Source organism: Asparagus officinalis, chromosome 5 (assembly GCF_001876935.1).
Source record: "Asparagus officinalis chromosome 5, Aspof.V1, whole genome shotgun sequence".
Taxonomy (NCBI): domain Eukaryota; kingdom Viridiplantae; phylum Streptophyta; class Magnoliopsida; order Asparagales; family Asparagaceae; genus Asparagus; species Asparagus officinalis.
Window position 1 is genome coordinate 2,592,444 of NC_033798.1, and position 8,527 is coordinate 2,600,970.

The following is an 8,527-nucleotide window of genomic DNA, read 5'->3' on the forward strand; positions in this document are numbered from 1 at the left end:
TTCTTAATAACAAATCATATCATACTCATTTTAAAAGTACGAGGTCGGGAAAATCTTTTCATGATCAATATTACCCTTAACTTTTTTAAATATTACATTGTTAGCCTAATCTATTCTAAATCTTATCTTCTTTGAATTGGTAATTAAATGTTTTATCATATTCATAATGAGACTTAACATGTTATTGGTTAAAGGAAGTACGTTTGATATGATTCAAATTCTTTACTTATTTCAGTTCGTAGAGAACTACAAATATCCTCTACATAATTCATAATTTATAGAAAAAAACTCTAAAGTTTCAAAAATTATAAACGAACAATCAACTTTTAAAATTTATAAAAAACACCATGAAAATTTCTAACTCATTTGTAAATTGAAAACATACGAATTATAAATAGTCTATGAACAATTTATAATCTATAGTAAAGGCCTATAATTTTAAAAAAGTTGTAAAAACCCCTAAATTCATAATTTACAAAAAAAATACCATTAGAATTTCTAACTTATAGACACTAAAATGAATATACATAATTATTAACAACCCCTAGAAAATTAAAATTTTGTAAAAAATGTCATACTCCCTTTAAAAGTATAGGTTTAGAAAAAACTTTTCATGGTCACTATTACCTATAACTTTTTAAAAAAGAACATAACTAATTAAAAATCTATTAAATTTAAAATTTATAAAAGAAACCTTATAGTTTAGTACATTGCAAATTGCCCCTCCAAAGTTTGAAATTTTTAATGGTTTTTTTTGTAATTCCTTGATTTCAATATAATGTTTAATAGTTTCGTGTATTTGTAAATTATAAAATTTTAGGGTATTTTTTACAATTTTTAAAACTTTTGTGGGTGTTTTTTTTGTAGTTTTCTAAATTTTTATTGTGTTTTTAATGTAATGCATAGATATGTCAATTAATAATGATATTAACGAGTAAGTCATTCTTAAGATATATTATGCCATAGTTAAGTGTGCTTATCACTATTCCTAGGCAATATAGTTTATATATGCAAAAAAATTTAGACAATCTATATAGTGGTTAAAAGGACTTTAATTTATTATTTTTTATAAATTAAATTTAATGTGAATCTAGGATATAATTTTAATATGTTTGATTGATTGATTATATAGGTATATAGACCATAGATTACTTTACTTTTTCACATGAACTAATATTTGACGCTTAATAATTTAAATTATTACTTCTAAATTTAATATAAAAAGGATCTCTAATAACATTTATTTATTTACCTAGAAGACAATACAATCTCAATTTCTATTTTTTCTTGAGATTTGTTTTATAATTACGCATATCAAATTAGTAAATAAAATAATAATTATTTATGCTTAAATTAGGATGATTGCAGTTAGTCACTCACTATGGAATTTTCATGAATATATATATATATATATATATCTTATTTTCTATAGTTATTTGCATTGCCCATGTATATTTTATAAATTAGCTGTTAATTTGACGTATTAAATTTTTTCCCTTTTGAAAAAATTTCTTTTTTGACTTTTGGATTGTGTAATCACTATATCACAATCCTAGCGTAGAAAGGATCTCACTCTAAATGCCTTCAAACCAATGTTTGAGTTGAACTGAAATATATATTATTGCTACTATGTGTATATATTTTTTTTAAAAATCATATCAACATTTTTTAAACAGAAGAGAATATTTTAACCTGTGATCTTATAAAAACTAAATATAACAAATTGAGTGAATAGAAAACGAGAACTTACATCTGAAAAACGTGAATAATAAGATAAAGAGGAAAAATAATGGTATTGTCAGCAATACTACTAATAGCAAACTACAATGTAAAGTTAACCTATTTTGTGGATACCAACTATTGGCTATAAGCATCTAGATTTTCATATATATACTTTTTATAATTTATTAAAAGCAGTCATATAATAAAATTAATTTCATACTGAATAGTAATATCGTTGTAATAATATCAGTATCAGGAAAAATTCTTTGTGAACTAATATGTTCTTTACGATATATAAGTTATGCACTCCAAATTCTTGTGTCTTTTATAGAGTCAAACAGTTTGAATACGAGCCTCTAACATTTTGCTCTCACAAGAGCAAAATCCATTTAGCGGATATGGATATTCCAGATAAGTTATGTGTCCTATATACAATACAATTTTCCTAGACAAGTGAGTTATAATAGCATTTTTCATTATATTTTTTAGGACAAGATTTGATAGAGACCTTGCATCAAAGAAAAAAGAAATTTTTATATTCAGAGCACATGGCGAAATATATCATAATCTCCCTGCTGTAGGGTCGAAAAATTGATGTTGGGATTGATTTTCTTGTTTTAAGAAATGGGTTCGATCACTTGGTACGAAACCCTTACAATCACTCACACTCTCTCTCGATTACAGAGGAAGAGAAGATTAATTCAGCTTCTCTTTTGTTTAAGGTGGGTTTTAAGTGGCGAAATGATGTTTCCCCCGATGCTTGAGTCGAGCTTGCCTCCCGTTGACGATCAGACCAATATCACAAGAGCTTCTGATCTTCGTTAGCCGGCTAGAATCGAAATTCGAACTCCGGATTTACACGCAAAAGCTCTGATTTCTGATGATTAAAAGTCTCAATTAACCAACTCTTTTCTCTGTAGTCATCCATGGCTATTTATAGGGTTTAAGTAAGTAACTGACGTGCTACAATCACGGATAGAGGGGCGTAATTGTCTCCCCCAAATCCGCGTACGCCGTAACGTGCTCCTGAAGATTAGCCCACGTGGATGACGAACCTCGACCTCAATTGAAACGGAGTTCGACAAGTAAGACGAGCCTCGAGGTTCGTCTTACCAAGCAAACATTGCAGTAGACCAGTTTCTCCTGACAAAATTTATCTTCACTGACTTCGTCTGACGAACCTCGCTTTCAGTAACGAACTTCAGCTTCAACAGCTGAGTCCAACTACGTAGTAAGTCTTGTGAGTTCCCTTTTTAACGAACCTCATCTTCACTAATGAGTTTCATATCTAGTAATGAGTTTTGAACCTCGTGTCCAATGATGAGCTTCGAACCCCGTATTCACCAATGAACCTTAAACCTCGTATCCAATGACGAGCTTCGTCTTTGATGTCAAGTCTCATTTCCAATGATGAGATTCGAACCTCGTTTCTAATGACGAGCTTCACATTTTGTTTCCAACGACAAGCTTTGTTGTTTAAGACGAGGTTCATCATTGTAATGACCCTCATCATGCTGGTTATGAGCTTCAATGTTCTAAGATCAAATTATTAGCCAATGATCTATGAAGATCCATAAGAGTGGAGGAGAGATAGGCTCTTTGACTATCCTCTCAATCTCCTCTCCCCCTTTCTTTTCATGTTGATCATGTCTATTTATAGGCTTAGGGCCATTATGGAGTGAGTTAATGGGTTTTAACTCCCCTTATAATGAGGGAGTTAGTGGTCATTAACTCTCATTTAAATGGATCAGTTAGTGGTCATTAACTCTCCTTAAAGGGGTGAGTTATTGATCATTAACCCTCATTTAATGTAGCCCTTTAAAACGGTGCCTGACAAAGTTCGTTTGCCAAACGAGGTTTGTCCGCCCGACGAGGTTCGTTTGTCAGATGAGGTTCGTCCGCCTGACGATGTTCGTTCACTTCGCTATATCTTTGGCGAGCTTAACTGCGGCTTCGTCTTCGGCAAACTTCATCTTCAATGACGAACTTCGTTTCTAGGCGAACTTCGTCTTTTGATGGGTAAGGTGTTGTTTGTCCTATTGAACTGAGACAAACTTCATGAATTGAGACTGAGGTTCGTCATTGTGGCGACCCTCGCCGTGCTTGTAGTGAGGTTCAACTCTCCTTTGTTTCTTGGAACTTTTTAGTGTTTACATCTGCTCTACTTTTTTAATAAAATAATTATTTATACTTTCAATTTTACTTCTATGATAATGTGAATGGGCTATAAAATTTAATGAGAATATTAGATAATATAAATATGAGTGAAATCACAACTAAAAGTTAATGTGAATATGAGCTAAACTACAACTAAAAGTTTAATGAATATATTACAAGTAAATTCATATGCAAAATTTCTTTGCGAATTGAATGATCACCCATCTTTTGAAAACCTCAAGATACTAATAAACGGAGATGTTATACTAGATCAATGTGTTTATAACTGATAAATAGTAGATCACGTGGCCACAATTTGAGTTAAAGGAAACAATGATAATATTTCATTTGAGAGAGAGATTATTGAGGTTGTGATCAATCCCACAAAAAACTTTATTTTTTATTTTTATCTATTTTTTATCAAATTAAATAATCAACATATTCAGCCACGTGCATTGCACGTGCATCTCAACTAGTTTTATCAAAATAAACAACATGCAATCAGGATGTTCTGAACCATAAAAGAGACATCTAAAATATCAATATAAACAAAATAACTAACTTATCTTAAACATATTGGTGAACTCTCTCAACTTTCCCCTTAAAGTATCAATTTACTTCTTTTGCTTCCCAATGTGTTCATTTCATGATTCTACAAATCAAATATTTAACAGATCAATGCCATGATGGTTTTTTTTTTTGAATTTTTCACGAGGTTTTATCAATCAATCTCCTTTTTTCCAACCCAAAAAAATTCTTAACTACTTTTCCCTTGAACTATTTGCTGATTAACCCCTTTTAAGAATTGAAAAAAAAACTTTTTTTAAAATTTCATAAAATATAGGAATCCAAAAAAACACTATCATGTCATTAATCTATTAAGTACTTGATTACAACTTTGCAGGCTTGACAAGATGATTCTATTGAGCACATGAACGTAGGCTCTGTTTGGCAAAACTAGCTGAAAGCTGCGAGATTATAGCTGAAAGCTGTTAAACTAGCTGAAAGCTGTAAAATAGTAGCTGAAAGTTGATAGCTGTGTGGCTAGCTGATTGACTAGAGCTGTTTGGCAAAAGTAGCTGTACAACTAGCTTAAATTTGTTAAACGATTAAAAAGGACATGCAATATTATTGATATAAAATTAGAATTATTAGGGGAAAAAAATGGAAAAAAAAATTGGCAGCTCCTTCCCAAAGACAAACGCTACTTGATGTAGCTTTCCAAAAGCTACTTGCAAAAGTCACAATCTCCAAAATAATCTCCCCCTATTTTTGGTCACCAAACAGCTCTACTAGCTTATTGACCAAGTCAATAAGACACAATCTCTTAGATAAGACACAATCTCTTGTTGCCAAACAGTGCCGTAGTTTAAACGAAAATTAGGCAACTTGATAATTAAGGAAAGAACTTGAGAGTTCATCAATACCGTAAAAGAGGATTTGATTATTTTGTCCTATCAAAATTAATATTCTCCTTCCATCCTTCTGTGAATGACTCAAAACACAATGCTGTTTCAAAATTATTTGCATTACTACTCGGGCAGTCTTGTACATGCGCTCAATTGACATAAATTTAAAGGTCCTCTTTGTTAAATACATAATTATTATTTTTATTATTATTATTATTATTTGGTGAACCATTTTCATTGTTATTGTCCCGAACTCCTAATCATTAAGATTAGGCATGCTTGCCTAGGGCTCGATCTTGGTACTAGTCCATAATGATCAAATTTGAATCGTGAGCCCATTAATGAAGCAAATTCAATGAAAACAATAGTTGGTACCATAGAGAAGAGATCGTAAACTTGAGCTGGCAGTGGGAATCGAACTGCGTCGTTAGCTTGGAAGGCTACAGATTATAGTCGGCATTAATTGAATATTTTTAACGGATTTAATTCAAAACCGAATATGAAATTTTGATTTCATTTCGGCTCCTTTATGGAGGATCGGTGATGGGGTAATTTCCGTGTGATCCTTCGAACCATGTGTATCAAATCCTCATGCACGGCTAAAAGGGCATCCCTCATCTTTCGAGAAATTAATTTCCTATGGCTGCTCCACAAGAGAGTCAAATTTAAGATATTGCCTTACTTCTTATAAGCAGCTTAACAACTCAGTCGGACCCTCTTGAGTTCTTTGTTAATTACATTATGCAATAATGACTAGTAAACCAAATAAAAAGAATCAACAACAAAATCAAGTTGCAATACATTTTAAAAAACGAAAGCATAATAAAAAAACACACAACACCCAAATACATGTTTACGTTTATCATTATATATAACAATCAAACACAGTTAAGAGTGTTCATCGAAAAATATTTCATTGATATTGTTCTCTGTGATTCTATATGGCCGAAGACAAAATGAATCCAGTAGTTATTCCCTACGAGCATATCTATTATAATGGATTTTGTTTGTTTAGTAGAATGTAACAGTATATAATCTTCGATCAGTTAGTTTTTCCAATCTTCTTAATTAATTAACTTTTTGGCCCAGCTAAAAAAAAGGGATTCTATTTAGAAGTACGTAAGAGTACGTTATATTCAGTTATTAATTTTTTTTCGTAAGTAATATGCAGTTATAAAAAATTCCCATCTTCTTATAATTAACTTTTGGCTCAGCAAAAATAAAATTTAAAAAATGTAATTAAAAAGTAATAATAACAATAAAATAAAATAAAAATTGGAAAATGCTTTCGTTGAGAGTCGAACTCAAGACCTCCCGCTTACTAAACGGGTGCTCTAACCAACTGAGCTACGAAAGCTTGCGTACTCATCTCTTTACTTAAACTAAATTGACTACATCTCGTCGACCAGCCTCGGTTGTTTGTGATATTTGGATTAACTTGAGGGTCTGTATCGCTAATATTAACATTACAAAGATGAAAAAAATAGTTAATTATGTATTAGTTCATCTGGTTCTATAACTTTTATGAAAGCATATACACCGTCCATTTCAATTGATGTTGTGTTTAAAGAGGTACAGTAGCATGTTTATATTTACCAACTAGGCTTTCCATGTTAGAGGCTGTTTGGTCAGATAGAAATGAAGTTGTAAATGTAAATAGTACAACCGAATTTGTAAATATATTATTGTGTCTACAACTTTAAATTAAAAAATAAAAATAGATTCGCGTTTTGTTTATAAATTTTTTTTGCAGCAAATGCTGCAATTAATTTAGTGGAAGTAAAAGCTGCATGCTTCAAAAAATATAATTAAAAATAAAGACAAATCCATCCCGTCAAAAAAAAAATTCAAAGAAAAAAAACATTTAGATCAAGATTTCCTCGTATGCTAAACCTTTGTAGCTTTTGCCATTGTTTTTCAACCAAACACTAAAGTGGCATTTGAAAATGTGTTTCCTACAATATAATTGCAGACATCCAGACATCCAATTTGAAATTGATTTCCTATAACAAATGCTACATGCAACATTAGTTGCGGCTAAGGGTGGAAATGAATCAAATAATTAACAAATAGTTCGATAATTGTTCGAGTAACTATTTGGTCATATTCAATTCGATAGTTGATTTACCACTAACCAAATATATTTAGTATTCGAGTTTACTAACGAATAGAATTTAACAAGATGTATATTCGATTCGTTTGTCTATCCAATATTCGTTTAAAATTTGTTCACTGATTATTTATATTGTTGCACATATGATGTCATATTTTAACCTATTTACCATTTATACTTAAGTTTTATGTACTGATTCTAAGACTTAAATAAATTTAAATCTATTTTCTAATGAAAAACATACATACATTATATATTATAAAGGAATAATTTTTATTTATGAATTTAAATACTATTTGAAAATCAAATTCTTTAGCGAAATAAATATATTTTGATATTCGAAAAGTATTTGTGAATATTCATGAATATTTATCAAATACCAAGTATTCGAGTTCGAATTTGAAAAACTCCATATATGAATATTAGAGTCCGCATTCGAATTCGATAATTTTAAGTAAATACAAATACGAACGCCTTAATATTCGATTTTATATATGAATATTTGAGCTCGCATTTAATATCATTAAACAAAGTGTACTATATATTATTCCTCGTGAAACAATGCTTCACCAGATCACTGTGTTATATTTTAACAACAAATAGGCAAAGTCACAAATAGCGGACGACCACGTGTAACTTAGTGGCACATTTGCAATTCTTTTTAAAATGGATGTATTAGTGTGTGTTTGGCAAACTATACAAAATTGGATCAGGACTAATCCTAACCTAGTTTGTGTTAAATCAGTTTTCTTTTGGACCAGCTTCCCCCAAATCTAAAAGAAAACTGGTTTAGCGCTAATTTTTAAACTAAAAAAATTAGACCAACTCTACCCTGAATATTTAAGGAACAATAAACTACTTAAAATTAAAATTAGTTCGGATTCAGTGGTGATCCCATTTTACCATGGTGTCAAACACGCCCTTATTTTTACAAGATTTTCATTGTACACATTGAAAAAAAAAGATTTTCATTGTACGCAAAGCGAATTCCCATTTTAGCCCACCAAGAAATGACATGTGTGGGAAATTGGGAGCATAATCCAAGGGCATTTACGTTATTTTATGGAAATATACGGGTTAATTAAAATCCATTCGAGTTATCTCAACTCTCACGTCTCCTCAGAGT

The 8,527-nt window shown here is 30.7% G+C and overlaps 1 non-coding gene across 1 annotated transcript; it reads right to left on the reverse strand.

Moving 5' to 3' along the window:
• On the reverse strand, positions 6,572 to 6,645 carry TRNAT-AGU. The gene has a single exon. It is a non-coding gene; the product is annotated as a tRNA-Thr (tRNA).